The sequence below is a fragment of the Callithrix jacchus genome, chromosome 7, assembly GCF_049354715.1.
Source record: "Callithrix jacchus isolate 240 chromosome 7, calJac240_pri, whole genome shotgun sequence".
In the NCBI taxonomy this organism is placed as follows: Eukaryota; Metazoa; Chordata; class Mammalia; order Primates; family Cebidae; genus Callithrix; species Callithrix jacchus.
Genome location: NC_133508.1, coordinates 90553462 through 90573606, shown reverse-complemented (window position 1 = coordinate 90573606; position 20145 = coordinate 90553462). Strand labels below are relative to the sequence as shown.

Genomic DNA, 20145 nt, shown 5'->3' with positions numbered 1-20145 from the left:
CCCACACCCATTTTCGCATTCCAATCTCAGTCCTGCACTCATCAGCAAACTAGGCACTCGGCCCCTCCGAAATTTAAAAAATCCTGCGGAGACCTGCCTTATGGCAACTTGCCCCGTATGTCCTAATCCAGCCCACTTGCCAGCAGCCCCGCCTGGCTGCCAATGGCTGCTCGCCTCATCCGTGCCCAGTCCCTTCATAACCAATGAGACTACCTCCGCTTTGTTTCCCCCGCAGCCAATCAACTACCTCCACTCCCTCTACAACCCCACACCCTAAGAAGAGAAGCGCTACTTCTCTGGCCCCTTTCCCGGACCATAGAACCTCACCCGGGAGCTGAATAAATTGGCTTTTACTTCTTTACTCTGGTCTCTGTTTCCTCATTTAACTTGACAATAAGCCTTACACTAAACAACTTCTCACTCTTCAATGTGTTTATGTGTCCTGTAAATCTCCAAGAGCAAGCTCTGACACAGCATTTTGCAACTGTTTGTTCATTAGGGACCATCTCTCCCCCAGGAGTCTTTTTAGACAATTTTACTAATCACCCTTTCCTTCCTTTCCACTCTCCCCCAAAATTAAATACTAAGGAATAGATTTTACTGGGGGGCCACAAACCATTGTACTAAGAGTCTTTGCCCCTTAAGAACCATTTCACCCCTTTGGGGATGATATCACATCAGTTGAGAAGCATGACCTAGTGTTAAATGCTTCTTGTATTAGTCTGTTCTCACATTGCTCTAAAGAAATACCTGAGGCCAGGTGCAGTGGCTCATGCCTATAATCCCAGCACTTTGGGAGGCCGAGGTGGGTAGATCACCTGAGGTCAGGAGTCTGAGACCAGCCTGACCAACATGGTGAAACCCTGTCTCTATTAAAAATACAAAAATTAGCTTGCTGTCATGGTGGGCACCTGTAATCCAAGCTACTCAGGAGGCTGAGGCAGAAGAATCGCTTGAACCTGGGAGGCAGAGGTTGCAGTGAGCTGAGATCACAGCATTGCACTCCAGCCTGGGTGACATGAGTGAGACTCCGTCAAGAAAGAAAGAGAAAATAAAAGAAAGAAAAAGAAGGAGGAGGAGGAAGGAAGGAAGAGAAAGGAGGAAGGAAGAGAAAGAAAGGAGGAAGAAAGAGAAAGAAAGAGAGAGAGAGAAAGCAAAGAAAAAAAGAAAAGAAAGAAAGGAGAGGGGAGGGAGGGGAGGGGAGGAAGAAAATACCTGAGACTGGATAATTTATAAAGAAAAGAAGTTTAATTGGCTCATGGGTCCATAGGCTATACAGGAAGCATGGCAGCATCTGCTTTTTGCAGAGGCCTCAGGAAACTTAAAATTATGGTGGAAGGCAAAGGGGAAGCAGGAACATCTTAGATGGCCAGAGCAGGAGGAAGAAAAGAGAGTGGGGAGGTGCTACACAGTTAAACAACCAAATCTCACGATAACTCACTCACTATCACTAGAACAGCAAGGAGGGGATGGAGCTAACTCATTCATGAGAACTCCACCCCCATGATCCAGTCACATACCACCAGGCCCCACATCCAACACAGGAATTACAATTCAACAGGAGATTTGGTGGGAACATAGATCCAAAGTATATCACTTCTCAAACTCATTTGACCACAGACTTTTTTCAACTGGACCAGTGTTCCCAGGAACATACTATGGGAAGCCCTAATTTAGTTAGTATGGGATATTTTAACATTTCATTGGTCTCTTCTGACTCAGAGGCAGAGAATTCTTTTTAATACTTAAATTCCTGGTAGAAGACTATTATAAGGAGAGGAGTTTTATAAAAGGCTTGTTGATTGAGAAAACTTATATCTGCCACCGTTCTCCCCTCTGGCCATCATTCCCAGTTTGGGGTGAGAATTTTATATTAGTCAACTTAAAAAAAATTATGGTATAATATACATAAAGTGTATAATGTGCTCTAATCTTAATACAGCTTGATAAATTTTCATGGGTGAATACTGAAGGAAACCAGATTCTGTCACATCAAAATATGCCTTTTTGATTTTTTTTTTTTTTTTTTTTTTAGCTAAAGGCAATTAAGAAGCAGATGTAGGGAGCACTCTGCCTTCTTTTTGTTTGACTAAAAGCAGGACAGAGAATTACAAAGACAAAAGTTCTTTCTCTTCACCCACCCTGCTTTCCCGCCTAAAGATAGGATGTAAATTCTTCTTTACAGCCTTTATCAGCTTAGAGACAGCGCCAGAGGAGTCGGAGCAGACTTTACTCCATTGGTTTCCCCATCAATTTACCTTCCTACATTTTCCCACCTCTAGGAGCTTGGGACTGCTTTTCCTTTGTCTTGTTAGGTTTCTAAAATGTATTGTGCTATGTTAGACGTACTATATAAGCCAGGCTCTTAAGCTACTGCTTAGAGTTACCTTTCTCCCACATTATGTATACTGCATGTGTTGTTAAACTTGCTTGTTTTTCTCTTGTTAATCTGTCTTTTATTGCAGGAGTCTGTCCCAACTATAAACTTATGAGGGTTGAGGGAATACTATTTTGTATTCCTGTCAATACACACCCAGTTCAGGATATAAGCACTGAATTATTGATCAGAAAACCTGATCAATATGAATCATTGCGGCTCGGCCCGGTACCTGCTGCCATGCACCTGGGAGGGATGCTGAGCTGTGGGCTGACACATGGCCACTGTGCCCCTGGACCTGGTCAAGTGCCACATGTAGGTGGATCAGAAAACCTTAAAAAAATCCTTGCCTTCCCATCATCCACATAATGTAGTACGTAGCTTTCAAACTTTAGTGAAGAATCCACCTATGAGTGTATTAAAATCACTTATTTCTACTCACAGAGATTCTCATTCAGACAGTCTAGAGTGTGAGCTGAGATTTTTAATAAAGCACTCCAGGTGATTCTGATGCAGGTGGTCTGTGAATCACACTTGTGAGAAACATAGGCCTGCCCTACAGGATAAAAGTCAAAGTCCTGAGCAAGACATTAAGGCCTTTCGTAATTCGATCCAATTTTATTTTTCCAGGCTCAACCCTTGCTGATTTCTATCATACTGAATTAATCACCTCTCCTCAGTAGGAAATGCACTTGGTTTGTTTCCTTTAACCTGAAATTGCCTTTCTATTCTTTTTTATGTGGCAAACTCCTACTTATCCTTCAAGACTCAGCTACACTGTCACTTCCTCAGGGAAATCTTCTGAACCTTATCAGGCAACATTAGTTGCTCCTTCACTGTTCATCTAGAACTTTATTCAAATTCTGTTCTAGGCTGGGCATGGTGGCTCATGCCGGTAATCCCAGCACTTGGGGAGGCTGAGGCAGGCTGATTACTTCAGGTCAGGAGTTTGGGACCACACTGACCAACATGGTGAAACCCCATCTCTACTAAAAACACAAAAATTAGTCGGGTGGGGTGGCATGTGCCTGTAATTCCAGCTACCCGGGAGGCTAAGGCAGGAGAATTGCTTGAACCCAGGAGGCAGAGGTTTCAGGGAGCCAAGATCACACCACTGCACTCCAGCCTGGGAGGCAGAGTGAGATTCTGTCTCAAAAAAACAAAGAAAAAACAAATTCTGTTATAGTACTTATCAAAATGTTGGGTTTTTTTTCTTTAAAAAAATCTTGTTTAGAAGTAAGCAGGAGTGTGTCTGGTTCTTTGCCGAGCCTCCAGCCCTGCACAGTGGTCAGCACCGAGTGGGTAAAGGAATGGATGATGTATGCTACTGATTTATACCTGGAGTCATTTAGTTCTCATTTTTCAGGCCAATGAAACTGCAAGCTTCCCAAAAGAATAGGGCTTTTGACTCACTTTCATATTCTCCAAAATCAGTAGTCAATAAAAAGAAAATACCTGGCAAGTGAAAATAATCAGCACACCCTCCTTCTAAACTCAGCGAGTGCTCCATGCTTCCTAGGCTCCCACTACAACCGTCGTTGGGAGACAGGAGTCGTGTGTGAGCTGGAGGAAACTGTCACCTACCTGCTAGGAGGCGGGAAGCCACAGGCTGTCTCTGCGCATTCGCACCATGGAACGCCGCTGCCATGGAGATGACCATTCCCCTAAACCGGCATAGTTGGGTAAGGACTTGAGAAAGGCCTCTCAGGAAGGCAACAGTGCATGGCGACTCTTCATCCTCTCACCTACCTCCTCATCTACGTACTCGCCTATTCCTGCGTTTACTCGTGTTTGTACTTGTTGGTTTATTTTCTTCGCATTTTTGTAGAGGACTAGGCAGCCGAGCTGGACCAAAGTCACCAGGGTAGTAAAGACCCGGCCCACCACCCAAAGTGAGCTCTGGGACCACTGAACACTGGCCAGGTGCGGCGGGGGCGGGTTCCTGCAGCTACCAGGAGCCCATTGGGCTGAAGGGGCAAAGGGGCGGGACGTGCTGGAGGCGGGGGGGAAGGGGCGGGGCAACACCGCCTACTTAAACCGTCGGGTCACGCAGCACACCGCGCAGGTGCAGGCTGAAGCACTGTGGGTCGGCTGGTCTGCTCTCGCCTGGACCGTTGGGTGGGCGGTCTCACGGAGGCGGTTCAGGGCAGGGTGTGCCTGCACACAGCGGGGCCATGGTTGGCCCTGGCGGCCGCCGTGCGCTGCAGGCAAGAAGCGTGGGCCGAGGCGGCTGCCAGCTGTGGACGGCGGCCGTGGAGGAGGCCAGCGTGGAGTACGGCTCCGCGCAGTACCTGCTGCTGTGCGGCTTGGGCGGGATGCTGAGCTGCGGGCTGACGCACACGGTCATTGTGCCCCTGGACCTGGTCAAGTGCCGCATGCAGGTGGACCCCGGCCGGTACAAGGGCATCCTGAGCGGCTTCGGAGTGACAGTGCGCGACGACGGGCTGCGCGGCCTGGTCCGCGGCTGGGCCCCGACCTTCTTCGGCTACTCTGTGCAGGGCTTCTTCGAGTTCGGCCTTTATGAGGTCTTCAAGATCCGCTACGCGGAGCTTCTGGGCCCAGAGAAGGCCTACGCTTGGAGAACTGGCCTGTACCTGGTTGCCTCGGCCAGCGCCGAGTTCTTTGCCGACATCATGCTGGCGCCCATGGAGGCAGTCAAGGTCCGCGTGCAGACGCAGCCAGGCTACGCCAGCACCCTGCGGGCCGCGGCGCCCAGGATGTACGGCGAGGAGGGCCTGTGGGCCTTCTACAAGAGCGTGGCGCCGCTGTGGCTGCGGCAGATCCCCTACACCATGATGAAGTTTGCCTGCTTCGAGCGCACAGTGGAGGCGCTCTACAAATACGCGGTGCCCAAGCCCCAGAGCCAGTGCACCAAGGCCGAGCAGCTGGGCGTCACCTTCGTGGCCGGCTACATCGCCGGCGTCTTCTGCGCCATCGTGTCCCATCCCGCTGACTCGGTGGTGTCCGTGCTGAACAAGGAGAAAGGCAGCACGGCCCTGGGCGTCCTCCGAAGACTGGGCTTCGTGAGCGTGTGGAAGGGCCTTTTCGCGCGCATCCTCATGATCGGCACCCTCACGGCCCTGCAGTGGTTCATCTACGACCTGGTCAAGGTGTATCTCAAGCTGCCTCGCCCTCCTGTGGCACAAGCGCCCGAACCCCTGAAGAAGAAAAAGTAGGCGTTGTGAGCCGTTGTAGACACAGTGGGTCCAGATTTCCATCAAGTAGGGAATCACATGCACACAGCGGTAGTGTGTAAGATGTTAACATTTTGGGGAGAGGTTACTTAATATGCGGTCTGAGTTCTCTTTAAATGACTGATTGCTTCTTTTTGGCAATTCCAGAGGATTGCAAACGTTTCGTTTGGAGGTTTGAACCATTATCTTTGGGGAATTAGCATGGATGCTTTAACTCAATAGCTCTTCAGCAATTAAAAGGAAGAAATTCTTAACAGGAAGTCATGTTAGGTAGTTTAGGGTCTCTAGGTGTTATCTCCTTTGATTCGACCTTTCAGTAGAGATTATCCAAGCCTAACTACTGAATAGCTTACAAATGAGGTTTTAAGGTCAGCACAACTATATGGATGGGGGAACAAAGTGAGATTCTGGTACATGGTATTCATCTCAATAGAAATCCCCTACACCTATTGAATAGATGAAGGAGGACTCATCGCGTATTTCCTGTTCATGTCCATTACAGGTAAAAATTATTAAAAGTTAAATTGTGACTTATACTGCCTGGTAGCTTAGAATGTATTCACTGTTTTCAAAGAGACATGAGAAGATCTGCATTTTCTCCTTTTGCTTTGTTCCTTCTCTTCCTGATGTTGCTGATTAGAACATAGCTCTCTCCAGGAAGTGCTGCAATTGGGTCAATGTGGAAAGCCAGAAAGAGATGAAGGGCAGGCTCTGGGAATAAATATGTAAAGAAAAGCCTCTGTTCTCCAAAGATTTCTTTTGTATAACTCAGCTTTCAACAGCCATACATCCAAAGAAGACCATACCACCCTGACGTTAAAAAAAAAAAAAAAAAAAAATGAAGAAAAAACCCCAAACCCTGCAAAGTCCAACTACTGTCTGTTGAATGTTAAAGAATGGTTTTGGTGACTTTGGAGGGAAAATCTCACGTTAAGTATAGTAAATGCTCTTCACTTAATTTGGCAGATGTTTCAGTGATCTTTAAAATGGTTGAGATTCATAAAATTTGTTGAAATTATAAAGTATGTTTTTGGGTCTCTGTAGCCTTCACATCTCTGATTGGGGAAATTTTACAATCAGTGAAATTCTGTGGATTAGAGATGTTTGTAAAATGTGTATAAGAAACAAAGTTCAATAAGGCATTTGATATAACTTACCAAAATGTAACATGATTGCCTTAAAAACTTATTTAAATTAGACTACAAACTTAGAATATGTTAATGTTTAAACTTTGTAATAGTAAACTGTTTAGCAGTTAACAGAAGTTTAAAAGTGTCTAGATTTAAGTATGTCTGAACTGTCTTGGTTGAATAATAAAGAGATGAAGGAAAAAGTCAACTTTTGAATGAGATGGAATGAAATTTATTCATATTTAATGCTTCTATTTATCATATTATTGGGAGGGATCATTATCTATTGTTAAGACACCTCAGTTTTCCTTAGGAGGTTAGTGTCCAAGTTTGTTGAAAAGGAGTTATCAGTGAAGGAGAATGATAAATTTAATGCAGATTCATTTTTATAAAATTTTTAAGCAAATACCTTTCGGTCTATTGTCTTGTAAAATGTAGGAAGTACTTAAACAATTTTTATGTACTTTTAGTAATATAATTTTGGAAATTGCTGCACAATCTGTGGCTTTCAAGATAGTAAGAGACCACTTGTTCTGGTCTGTGGTATTTCATGATTGTTCTGTTGATAATACCAGATAATTTTTGTAATATATATGGTGTATGGGTTTATTGGCTAGGCAGGTGGCTCACACCTGTAATCCCAGCAGCTTAGTAGACCAAGGGGGGAGAATCACTTGACGCCAGGAGTTCAAGACCAACCTGGGCAACATAGTTAGATTCCTTAGCCACTTGGGAGACTGAGGTGGGAAGATCACTTGAGACCAGGAGTTTGAGATTGCACGAGTTTGAGGCTATGATCGTGCCACTGCACTCTAGCCTGGGTGAAGAGCAAAAGAATTTACTTAGTTTGGGCAGCAGTTTTCATATTCAGTTCCTGTACATCCTATTCCCCCCTCCTTTTTTTTTTTTTTTTTTTGGTGGCTTACAAATGTCTGAATAAATAGAGAAGGATTGCTGACAATAGGGAATAGAGAATAAAGGTAATTTAAGTAAAGATAACAAGAATTCAGAATCATTAAGGTTTTTCCTAGTTATTATTTCCTTGGAACAATTTAAATATTTATTCAGTGTTTTACCTTTACTGTGTAGGAAACCAGAATTTGCTGCCCCAAAGAATGATGGATTGTTGAGCACAACAGAAGCAGCAAATGCAGGAAAGCTCTCTGTCCTCCCCCTATTTGCCAAAGAGCAGGACATAAATTTACAATGACAAAAAGTACCTTGCCTACCTACCTACCTAGCAGACAGAACAAAAATTAACCACTGAAAACAACTTTACACTCTTACAGGCACAGAGATGATACTAGAGGAATCTGTATTAACAAGCCTTTACTAGCTAGCCTTTATGTGCAGTTTACTGCCTTCTGCCAAGGTGCTGTCCCTAAAGGCTCAAAAGTCCTTTCCTAAGTTTTCTCTAAATAAATATTTGCTGGGTTTTCTTTGAGACAGGGTCTCTGTTGCCCAGGCTGGAGTGCAGTGGTGTGATCACAGCTCACTGTAGCCTTGACTTTCCTGGGCTCAGGTGATTGAGCCTGAGCCCACCTCAGCCTCAGCCTCCTGAGTAACTGGGATTACAGGCACACACCACCATGCCCAGCTAGTGTGTGTGTGTGTGTGTGTGTGTGTGTGTGTGTGTGTTGGTGGAGACAGGGTTTTTCTATGTTCCCCAGGCTAGTCTGGAACTCTGGGCTCAAGTGATTTACCCACCTTGGCTTCCCAAAGTGCTGGGATTACAGACGTGAGCCACCATGCCTGTCCTGCTGTTCTTTGTTGAAGATGATATATAAACTGAAATTCAAAGCCACCTCTTTGAAAACTACTCATTCTCAGTATCTCATGTATATGTGAAATAATAAGCTTCTCTTTTTCTCTTAATTTGTCTATTACAACAGGTTAACTCCAACTAAGAACCTATGGGGGTTATTCTTCCCTTATATCTATAATTAACATTTTCTGTGAAATCATGCATATCTTATTTGAATAATAAAAGCCATAGCATACATTTGGTATTGTTAGGCATTTTATATTCATTTTCTCATATAATCACAATTCTTGTTTCTATATAAAACTAAGACTCAGATGCTAGATAACTTGCTCAAAGTAATGTAGCCAATGAGTGATACAGTCTAAATCAAAGTCCATATGTTCGTTGTTATGCCAACCTAGCACCTTGATATAACCAATGACTATCATTTTCTTGAATTGCTTTTTATAGTACCTTAAAATTATTTCTTAAAAAAATTTCAGGCGGGGGGAAGTGGTGCAGGCTTATAATCCTGCACTTTGTGAGCCTGAAAAGAAAAAAACTGTGTACATACGATAAAGCTTTCCTAATTTTGTACCAATGAGGAGTTTGCAGTGTGTCTTACTTGTGGAAAATCTATGGCAAAATTGTCTAGAAATTAACTGTAAAATAGTCAATATTCAATTTAATATTTAAGCTATTTGCTCACCAGCTCAATGCCTCAGTTCTATCTGAGGGGACTGATCATAAATGCAGCACTTTTGCGTGCGTGCGTGCGTGTGTGTGTGTGTGTGTTGTGTGTGGTATTGCAGTTTCAGCAAAAGGCTTTATCACAATTTTTTTCTCTAATCTTAGTTCCTACAGCTAAGGAAACTATATCAGGCTATTTATCTTTTCCCCCAGGTGGTGATTAAAGTAGCTTTCTCAATTATATGAAATTAATTTCATGATAGCTGTAATCTCATCCATTGATCTGTCCTTTGGGAAGTGAATAAAGGAAGTAGGTAAAAATCTTAAAAAACAAAGGTCATATTTACATGTTAATATCACATGATAAAGATGAGAAGGAATCAAAGTTAATATGAGTACTTTTTCTTGCTGCACAAGTCTTCAGAAAGTTTCTTTTGAGCCTTTGGAAGGCAAAATAATAACAAGTCAGATCACATTTTGATAGGCACCCATTCAATTACAGTATGCTCTCTTTTTGTGGTCTTGAAGATCAGTTATTTTAAGTCATGAGCAAAGAACCATTTGAAATTTAAATTTTATTATCACTTAGGAGACTGTCTTGGTTTCACTCTTTGGGTGGCTGTGTGACTAGGGTAGGTATCAACGATGCAATTATAACTACACTTGCGTGTGTGTGTCTCAGTTAGTATATTTTGAGAGCTTCAGCCAAAATTTCAACAGCATTGTTGTAATTCTGCCCATGCCCAAGTCTAAAACACTACCAACCAATATCCACCATGTGCCATGCGCTGTGCTAGGCAGAAAGGTTTTGTGATGAGTATAATACACGGACCCTTCCCTTGGGGATCTTACAGTCTGATGGGAAGAATAAATTATGTAGGAGCAAAGGGGAAAACTTCTCATTCACCCTCTGAAGTTTCACTGAAAAATCAACTCATAAAAGGCAGATTACTAAGAGAAACGGCATTCAATTTATTAACATGTACATAGAGTACGTCAGAATGATGACCCAGTACTCCAGTGGGGTGCAGAAGCTTTTATACCATCTTGAGGTTACAGAAATGGGGCACTGGATTGTGGCAAATCAGGTTATGGCAGCATACACACACAAACACACAAGGCTACAGGAGGGAGAGAAGAGAAGGCCTGACTAGCAAAGGGGGTCTTGTTATGTAAGTGAAATTCTATAGGTAGTAGCCCTCAGAGAGAATAGATGGTGTTTCTTTCAGACCTCTAAAGGTGTCAGACTCTCAGTTAATCTTTCCTAGATCCAGGCAAAGGAAAGCCTGGCTGCATCAATGCAAATTCTCTACAGATGTAAATCTCCCCCACAAAAGATAGCTTTGCATGCTTACTTCTGTTTGCTGGCTCTCTGACAGCCATCTCAAAATATGTCAAGGAAATATACTTTGGGGTAAAATATTTTTATTTCCTTCAGTCCCCATTTTGAAACTTTTAAAGGTTTCACATATCAAAAGCCAAGCCAATAGCTTTGGAGAGATTTGGCTTAGAAGTTGTTAGATATAGAGGTACAAAGGAGTGGAAAAACAAACTGGGATAAACAGAAAAGAGTAAATTTAAGTGTATTGTTCTCTATTTTCTTGGATCAGTCTCAGCCTGAGAATAGATCACTTTGGTTAAACAGTTGTGACCTATTCCAGGAGGTGTCATTGCAGACTGGCTCTCTCTAAATGATGCTGGCAAACAGATCTTTAATAGAGGCATTTCTATGGAAACAGAAGAAAAAAGTTAATGCCTAGAGTAGTCTATAGACAAGCTTTCCTAGCGTCTCTGAAGCATCTTCAGATTGCAGTGGCAACTTCAGACTATAGTTCGAATCAGGTGATTAAACAAACTTTTTCAGTAGGCCATACTTCAGCAAGCATGAAAGCTGTTTATATGTAAGTTGCTGTGATTTTTCCTGAAGTTTGTTTAAGTTGTCTAGCTTCAGTTTGCTGGGCTTTAATGAAAACACACTTTTAATTATTTCTAATGATTCCAAGTCAGAAAAATTTGAAAATGTTAGTTTGGAGACATGTAGCCAGACAGGAATTCAGAATTGAGTCCAAATTATAGGAAAATAACAAAAACTCAAACAGTGGACAAGGCTAGAACCTAATAATATGTGTCCTATGATTTTTCTTTTGAAACATAATTTTTCTCTCTCCAGCCCCCTACTTTCACCAAAGACAAATCATACTAAGACAAATTTATTTGCAAAATAAGTTTTAGTCTTGGCCAGGCACAGTGGCTCCATGCCTGTAGTCCCAGCACTTTGGGAGGCTGAGGCGGGTGGATCACGAGGTCAGGAGATCGAGACCATCCTAGCCAACATGGTGAAACATCCTGCATCTACTAAAATACTAAAAATTAGCTGGGCATGGTGGTGCTTATAGTCCCAGCTACTCAGGAGGCTGAGGCAGGGGAATCTCTTGAACCTGGGAGGTGGAGGTTGCAGTGAGCTGAGATAACGTCACTGCATTCCAGCCTGGTGACAAAGTGAGACTCTGTCTCAAAAAAAAAAAAAAAAGTTTTAGTCTTATTATGCTTGGACTGATTATTTGCATAAAATGTAGCAATAATAGTGATTGGCTATATATTCTGTTTTAAAATCAGAATCTCAGATTAGTCTTTTAAAATCCTCAACGCTAGGAAGCCAAGCCAGGGATTCGCCATTAGAATGTGCTTGTGGTGCCTGTATGAATTGGGTACATTCCTCTTTCTTTGAGATTCCAAAATAACTTGAGTTTCATAGACCTGTCAGAAAGTGACATTTTCACTTAACACGGGTTAGAAAACTTGTGGAATCTCATAGACAAGGTACAAGGCCAGTCTTTCCAAGGGGCTTTTTATCAGCTCTATAAAGTCAACCTCTATTTGTCAAAGCAATCTGGTCTTACTGGAAAATATGACACTCCAGTCAAAGCCTTAGTAAAATAACCAACCTCTAATGTGCCCTGTTACAAAAGAAAACAGATTCATATTGAACTTACACAAATAAATATGTTGCCATAAAATAAGAATACTCACATATAGTTTCCAAATCCTGGAGAAATCAGAGAGAAAGATAAATGCTTCAGATTTCTTCACAAAGGTATACTTTACCTAATTGTTGTAAGATATAAACAGCTCAAAAGAAAAAAAGTTTTCTTGACTCTAGAAAACAAAACATAAGAAGAATAACAAAAAAAACCTCAAAATCTTTTTTTTGTTTTAAACAAAAAAGTCATAAAAACTATTTTAGTTCTTTATTAGTTTAGTTATATTTAATTAATTCTTATTCCACTTGATACTGAACTAGCAACTTTTTTTTTTTTTAGAGGGAATCTTGCTCTGTCGCCCAGGGTGGAGAGCAGTGGCATGATCTCAGCTCACTGTAACCTCTACCTCCTGGGTTCAAGTGATTCTCCTGCCTCAGCCTCCCTAGTAGCTGGGATTACAGGCATCCACCACCACACCTGGCTAATTTTTGTATTTTTAGTAGATATGGGGTTTCACTCTGTTGGCCAGGCTGGTCTCAAACTCCTAACCTCAGGTGATCCACCTGCCTTGGCCTCCCAAAGCGGTGTGGGATTACCACACCTGGCCTCAGCTAGCAATCTTCATAAACATATCAACCTTTTAATTAGAGGTTTGGAAGTTTTTATCTAGTCCAATAGTATGATCTCTAAAGTTGTCAGAAACCTGTATTCAAGAGTACTTGTGAGAGTCCTTTCCATTAATTTCTTGAAGAAACAAATTTTAGATCATAGCCAACTATAAACCAGTTTTTGAGAAGAGTCAAAACAATAATTATCTATGGATGACAAAATCCAGAATAGCCATGGTTAAAGATATAACTGACAAGGAAATGTGGTTATTTTTATGGCATTTAACATAATAACCATAATCATAATTATTATTATTTTGGGGGACGGAGCCTCGCTTTGTTGTCACGCTGGAGTGCAGTAGTGTGATCTCAGGTCACTGCAACCTCCACTTCCCGGGTTCAAGTGATTCTCCTGCCTCAGCTTCCCAAGTAGCTGGGACTACATGTGCACACATCCATGCCCAGCTAAATTTTGTATTTTTAGTAGAGATGGGGTTTCACCATATTGGCCGGGCTAGGCTGGTCTCAAACTCCTGACCTTGTGATCTACCCTCCTCGGCCTCCCAAAGTGCTGGGATTACAGGCGTGAGCCACCATGCCCGGCCTAACATAATAATCATAATTCTTACTGATAATATATACTAAGACATCAGAATTTTAGGAGTCTTACACAATTTTGGAACATATATTAAAACACATTTATACAAATATAACCCAAATAAAGTTAAACACTTTTTCATATTTGACAATACTAAACAAGTCTAATATCTCTCTTAGACTTTCAGGGTCCTAATATCCAAAAAGTTAGTTTGAGGTCGGAAAGACTGAATTTAGAGTATGAAATTCTGACTTTGGAAAGTTTGTCAAATACCAAAGATTAAAACATTTGCTCAAAATAGGATCATGGATCACTTGGAAAATGACAGTTATTCATTTAGCCAAAGTAATAATTCAGAGATTTCAAAAAACAAAAACTTTTACTCTTTAATAGAGAGGAGACTCAGTCTCTCAAGCAATCAAAAGACCTAATGAAGATACCATGAGGCAAACTGAATGTGTCTTTCCTCTCTCCCCTTTATATCTTTTCTTGTGGGTTACTTAAAGGTAACAAAAATCTTTTCCAATCTCTCTTATTAATACAACACAAAAATCTTGTTCAAATGAGAAGACTAAATTTTACCTTTGTATCGGTGTGTTATTAATACTAAAGCCAGGGACCGGGCGTGGTGGCTCAAGCCTGTGATCCCAGCATTTTGGGAGGCCGAGGCGGGTGGATCACGAAGTCAAGAGATTGAGACCATCCTGGTCAACATGGTGAAACCCCGTCTCTACTAAAAATACAAAAAATTAGCTGGGCATGGTGGCGCGTGCCTGTAATCCCAGCTACTCAGGAGGCTGAGGCAGGAGAATTGCCTGAACCCGGGAGGTGGAGGTTGCGGTGAGCCGAGATCGCGCCATTGCACTCCAGCCTGGGTAACAAGAGTGAAACTCCGTCTCAAAAAAGAAAAAAAAAAAAAAAATACTATAGCCAACCTTAATAAACTTTGTAAAGAAGTCTATCCAATCCCTATCAGTTTTGACCACAAGGTAAGCTTTCCATAAACCTTTTACAACCTCTTACAGTTTTCCCATTCTCTGTCTTTCCCCATCTTTCCATATCCAATCTTTTTATTCCTTCATTTAAAACAACTTTAAAGAACCTCAAAACTAGATAAAATTACTTTCCCTTTGACAACATCTACATTCTCATACCTTTTTATAACCTTTTAAAAAACAAAAACACACCTCTTTTCTTCTGTGTCCTCACCAGAATTTCCCTTAATGCCTTATTCACAGTAACACATGCATTTCTAGCCGGCACCTCTAAGTTCTTCCAGCCTTTACCCATTATTCACTCCCAAAGCCACTTTCACAGGTATTTGTATAGTGACAGCCCCTCTCTGGTACCAACTTTCTGTTTTAGTGTGTTTTGTGCTACTTTAACACAAATACAACAGACTCGGTGATTTATAAGCAGTGGAGGTTTATTTGACTCACAGTACTGGAAACTGGGAAATCCAAGAGCATGGTGCTGCTGACAGAGGCCAGAATACTGTATCACTTCACTGAGGAAGGTGGAAGGGCAAGAGAGGGAGACAGTGGCAAGAGACAGCCAAATTTGCGTTTATAACAAATGTACTCTTGGAATAACAAACTCATGATAGCAATAATAGGCTAATAATAATGAGGGCTCTGCTCTCGTGACCTAATCACCTCTTAAAGATCCTACCTCTCGGCCGGGCGCGGTGGCTCAAGCCTGTAATCCCAGCACTTTGGGAGGCCAAGGCGGGTGGATCACGAGGTCGAGAGATCGGGACCAACCTGGTCAACATGGTGAAACCCCGTCTCTACTAAAAATACAAAAAATTAGCTGGGCATGGTGGTGCGTGCCTGTAATCCCAGCTACTCAGGAGGCTGAGGCAGGAGAATTGCCTGAACCCAGGAGGCGGAGGTTGCGGTGAGCCGAGATTGCGCCATTGCACTCCAGCCTGGGTAACAAGAGCGAAACTCCATTTCAAAAAAAAAGATTCTACCTCTCAACACTGTTGCATTGGGGATTAAGTATCCAATGCCTGAGCTTTGGGTGACACATTCAAACCATAGCAGGACATGATTATTTAATGGACATCAAGTGTTTTTCCAGGGTGATAAAAATAGTTTTGAAAATAGAAAGAGGTGGTGGTGGGACAACATTCTAAATCTACTAAACGCTGCTTAATTGTACACTTCAAAATACTTACTTGTATGTCATATGAATTTCACCTCCATAAAAATAACCATGAGACACTTTATTCATAGTAGCCCTAAAGTAGAAACAGCTCAAATGTCTATCAGTTAATGAATGGATAAAAATGTTGCTTATCTATACAATGGAATGTTTTCATCATAAAAAGGAATAATTACTATTTGCCATAAAAAGAAATAAAATACATGCTATGACATGGATGAGTCTTGAAATCATTACTCTAAGTGAAAGACACTAAATACAAAAAGCCGTATATTGTATGATTCCTTTTATATGAAATGTTCAGATTAGGCAACCCACAGAAACTGAAAGTACATTGGTGCCAGAGGCTGGAGTGGTGGGTGAAGTTGGGAGGGAGGCATGGGGAGTGGCTGCTAATGGAAAAGGGTTTCTTTTGGGGGTGACAAAAGTGTTCTGAAATTAATGGTGATGGTGCACAATTTTGTGACTATGCTAAAAGCCACTGAATTGCACACTTTAAAAGAATGAATTTTATGGTATATGAGTTCTCTTTCAACAAAGCTGTTTTAAGACATTATGGGACTATGAAATGCACCTGAAATAACTATTTCTTTCTAAAAGTACAACCCTTACCTGAAGCTTCAAAAATCAAGACCACAGCTGCAACATTAAATTTCATACAAACAAGTAGAAAACAATCTACCATGTTATAAAGAGTGGAAATTGCCTCTAAGGAATGAATGCTATCTTAGTCTCTAGTGAAGCAGAGACCATTGATTTCGGAAAATCACAATGTGAAAAGTTGAGCTACCACTAATTTTGCTCTTTATTGTAAAGGAGGAAAGAGGAGACATGTGTATAGCACACAAGAAAATCTCAATTCCAAAATGTTCAATAACTGGTTTTATTCAATTAACTGCAAGCTAACTAGAAAAACCCTTTGGCTTCCAATTCTTGATGAATTTTTGTCTGTATGTTTGATCATTTTTTATAATAGATACGCTGACGATGATTACTAATTCAGAGGTCTGCAAAGCCTTATGGCCATCAGTTATAAAAATCAATGTTTGGTGTATAGCACCATAGGCACAGAAGGCGTAGGCTTTGGGATGGTTGTACACTAATCTTAGACATGCTGGATAAGGGTACGAGTATGTGCGTATGTTTATTCCCCACGTTAATCTGTAATCTTGTCATTTGCCTCTCTGGTAAAATAGAGTGATGAAAAAACATCTGGTAACTTTAAGATTATTTATTGAGTATCTACTATATTACCTCTACAGTAATAGAAGTATTACTTGTATTGTACTAGATACTTTCACGTGTTACCTTATTGTTTTCTTTTCTTGTGTTCCAGTAGGTTGTATTTCAAAAATCAGTGATTTCATGTGTAAAGTATACGTGGTCTTGTGATACCATGGTGATTCAAAATAATACCTACGGAAATTACATTCCTAAATTATATTCATATATGTCAGTGTATCTGTCTTTCCTGCCATAAAGAAATAAAACATGTTTTTAGAAAATTCTGTAAAATTTAGTATTCTGGAAAGAGGTTCTGTGGGTTAAAAGTATCCTGCCCCTTCACAAGCCTGGGAATTCACATACACATAATTGTTAGGCTTTAGACATGAATCGGAGCTGCTGACAGGGTGATTGTCGGTTTGTGAGAGGGGAGATGGAAACCTGGCAAAGAACCCCCGTCCTTTCCTCTCCAATAGCGCGTGTGCTCTGGCAGTGGTGCAGCTTACTCCCTGAGATGAGGATTTGTCACTGTAATCAATGTCTTAGACCTCAAGGTCTCCCTAGCACCTCTTCACCAGGAATACAAAGGTGTTTTTCGTCATGCTAAATCAGTACCACTCATCTTATCTGTGTTGTGTTTTGGAACTTTTGCTCTTTTAAATCATTGCTTATGTTTGATCAGTTTTGTTACTATTTATGGCAGTCATTCACTGGGCCGGATATTGTGCTAAGTACTTTATATACAATGTATGGTTTATCAGAACCATCTTATGAAGTTATTTGTATAAGTTAGGGGGGCTGTGTATGTGTGTGTGTGTGTCTGTAAGCAACAGAAAACCCAACACACAACAGGTTAAACCATAAAAACATAATTCTTAAAAAGAAACCTGGAGATGGGTGGACCTAGTTTGGTTCAGCAGCTCATCAGCATGTCCCCAGGAACCCAGGCTCTTTCAGTCCTTTCACTCTGCTATTGTTAGTGTGTCCATGATGTTTCTTCTTGTGTTCATAAGACAGCTGCTGTGCAGCACCAGACAACATGTCTCAATAGCAGTATTCAGAATGGGAAGCAAGGGGGCAAAGGCAAACAGGCTTTCTTTTTTTCTTTTAGATGGAGTCTCACTCTGTTGCCCAGGCTGGAGTGCAGCGGTTTGATCTCAGCTCACTGCAACCTCCTCCTCTAGGTCCAAGCAATTCTCCTGCCTCAGCCTCCCAAGTAGCTGGAATTGCAAGTGTGCACTACCACGCCTGGCTAATTTTTGTATTTTCAGTAGAGACGGGGTTTCACCATGTTGGCCAGGCTGGTCTCAAACTCCTGACCTCAAGTGATCCATCCGCCTCAGTCTCCCAAAGTGCTGGGATTTCAGGCGTGAACCACTGCACCTAGCCCAAATGGACTTTCTCTTCATGTATCACTCATTTCAAGAGGAACATCTTTCTCAGAAGCTTCTGGCATATTTCTCCTTCAGCTCACTGGCTGAAGAATTCAATCACAAGCCTTCCCATAGGTGCTGTAGGCCAATCAGTGGCATTTAGAAACGGAGTACTTAGATCAATTCAGCTCCTCTGCTGGGATCAGGAACATTGTGACCTGAACAAAACTAAGATCTGTTGTCATTGCTGTTAATAAGGAAGGAGATGGAAATGGCTATTAGGTAGGCAACCAGGGTCCGCCCTGCATCATTTTCCCCATTTTACAGATGAGGAAACTGAAGCTCAGAGAGATTAGTAGTAAGGTCAAACTGGAAGGACAAAACCAAGACTCAAAATAGATCCGTCTGCCTCCAAAGCAATTTGCTGTCACATTACTTGCTTTAGCCTGGAACTTGCTATAAGGCAGAGTTACTATAAATCACATCAAAAGGAATTTATTACTGAAAGTGTCAGAAAAACTGCTTTTTAACAGCGACTAACACATAATTAGGTCTCTAAGCTGGGAGTCTTTGGACAATGATGGATTCATGAATAACAGAAAACTAGTTGAGAAAAAACACAAAAACAAAGAAGCATCTTAAAATAAAGTAAATGTTTATAATCTTTTTTGTGGGCATCTGCAGTCTTTTAATTCTGGACTTCCCCCAACCCTTGACTTTCCAGAAATGGCCAATTTCTTTCAAATGCTGTATACTGGAAAAATCCAAAGGACTCATCAGATGAACAAATTTCAAAGAGCCACTACCAGTTTATTTTCTTAAGCAAAGCATCAAGCCTCTGATTTGCCGCTGATAAATTCTCTGTAAGTTGCATTATAATTAAGTACACACAAACCATTCTGTGTTTCCAAGAATACAGCTGGGCTGGCACTGAATTGGTGATAGTGCACAGGCACCGAGTGGGAGGGGTCCATTGCATCTCAACTACCATGTAACGTCTTTGTGTAGCGACCAATCCATCTCTCTCCTTGACACCCTTTGAATCACAGGCCATTGCCCATTCACCCCATGTCTGTCACTGAGCTTGTTTATGGGGCACCTTCAGTGAGCCTCCAGACTCTGGCCATCCGACGTCTATGCTCTGGTCAGAGAAAATGCCAAGAAAGCAAAGTGCTACACCTCTCTCAGCGTGACTTCCTCCCCGCTCCCACCAGGCTGGCGGGGGTCGGAGCGGGGGCAGAAATGGTGTGCAGCAAAATTGGGAAAAGAGAGAGGCAGCTTGGGGTGGGGGTGGCAGGAAAGGGTCGAGCAGTCAGACCAGGCTTCCAAACCTAGTTTCAGCACCCTGGCTTGCAAGGCTTTGACAAGGCACCTTACCTTGACATACCTCAGTTTCCTCCTACGTAGATGGGAAACCACAACACCAATCTTAAAATGCTAATTGTGAGAATAAGCAATAATTTATGTAAAACACATGGGATATCATAAATGCTCAATATATCGTAGCACTTATTATTACCAGCCTCTTAGTAGAAAGTTGACGGGCTCTTAGCACGAACATTTAGTGTGTGTTGTTGTTGTTATGGTTGTTCTTGGATATATAGAGGATATAGTTGCTTTAAGTTTTAATGCATCATAAAGTCCATAACATTTTGTTGGAAATTCAACACATCAGAAAGTGAAAAGCAAGTAGCCTGGCAGTGCTGTGTGTGAAGTCAACAGTGGCAACCCTATCTACCCCTGGCTTCTATGCAAACAGTTTCTTTACAAATGTGTTTTTGGTATGCAAATCACTCTATGCAGATTTCTGTGTGTGCAAAATACAGCATAGAAAAATGGCCTTCTTGCCAAGGAAGGCAAGAGATGTTGGCTGCCGTCAAATGAAATAGCAGCAAATTTCAGATGTCTTTTCCTACTTCTCTTTCTAACAATGTATGGAGTGAGCATATTTTTGGCACATTATACTCAACTATTTTGGCTTTAGACTGTGTGTTCTCGTGATAAACGTGTGGTTATTGAAGCATGTAACTACTTTTAGAAGCTGTAATCATGTTTAG

General features: G+C 41.8%; 1 protein-coding gene, 1 long non-coding RNA gene and 1 pseudogene across 18 annotated transcripts in view; 2 read left to right on the top strand and 1 right to left on the bottom strand.

Annotated features, from left to right (window-relative positions):
- The window catches only part of DMRTB1 (DMRT like family B with proline rich C-terminal 1), a 131830-nt gene that overhangs the window by 23969 nt on the left and 87716 nt on the right, over positions 1-20145 (bottom strand). For 5 of the 15 annotated variants that reach the window (XM_078331870.1, XM_078331872.1, XM_078331871.1 and 2 more), the window contains 2 exons: positions 12166-12291; positions 3962-5535 (listed from right to left, as the gene is read on the bottom strand). The exons of the other annotated variants lie outside the window; for them this stretch is intronic. The gene's annotated coding sequence lies outside the window, so the exon portion shown is untranslated. The remainder of the gene's footprint in view (positions 1-3961; positions 5536-12165; positions 12292-20145) is intronic. 15 annotated transcript variants of the gene reach the window in all.
- The window catches only part of LOC128928169 (uncharacterized), a 33193-nt gene continuing 17083 nt past the window's right edge, over positions 4036-20145 (top strand). Inside the window, exons 1-2 of one of the 2 annotated variants that reach the window (XR_008472897.2) lie at positions 4036-4269; positions 18813-18951. This is a non-coding gene — a long non-coding RNA (uncharacterized LOC128928169). Of the gene's footprint in view, positions 4301-18812; positions 18952-20145 lie in introns of both variants that reach the window. The other variant, XR_008472898.2, reaches the window with a different exon arrangement.
- Positions 4437-6904, top strand: LOC103794439 (solute carrier family 25 member 3 pseudogene; annotated as a pseudogene). The gene has a single exon (XR_013520086.1). The product of XR_013520086.1 is annotated as a solute carrier family 25 member 3 pseudogene (transcript).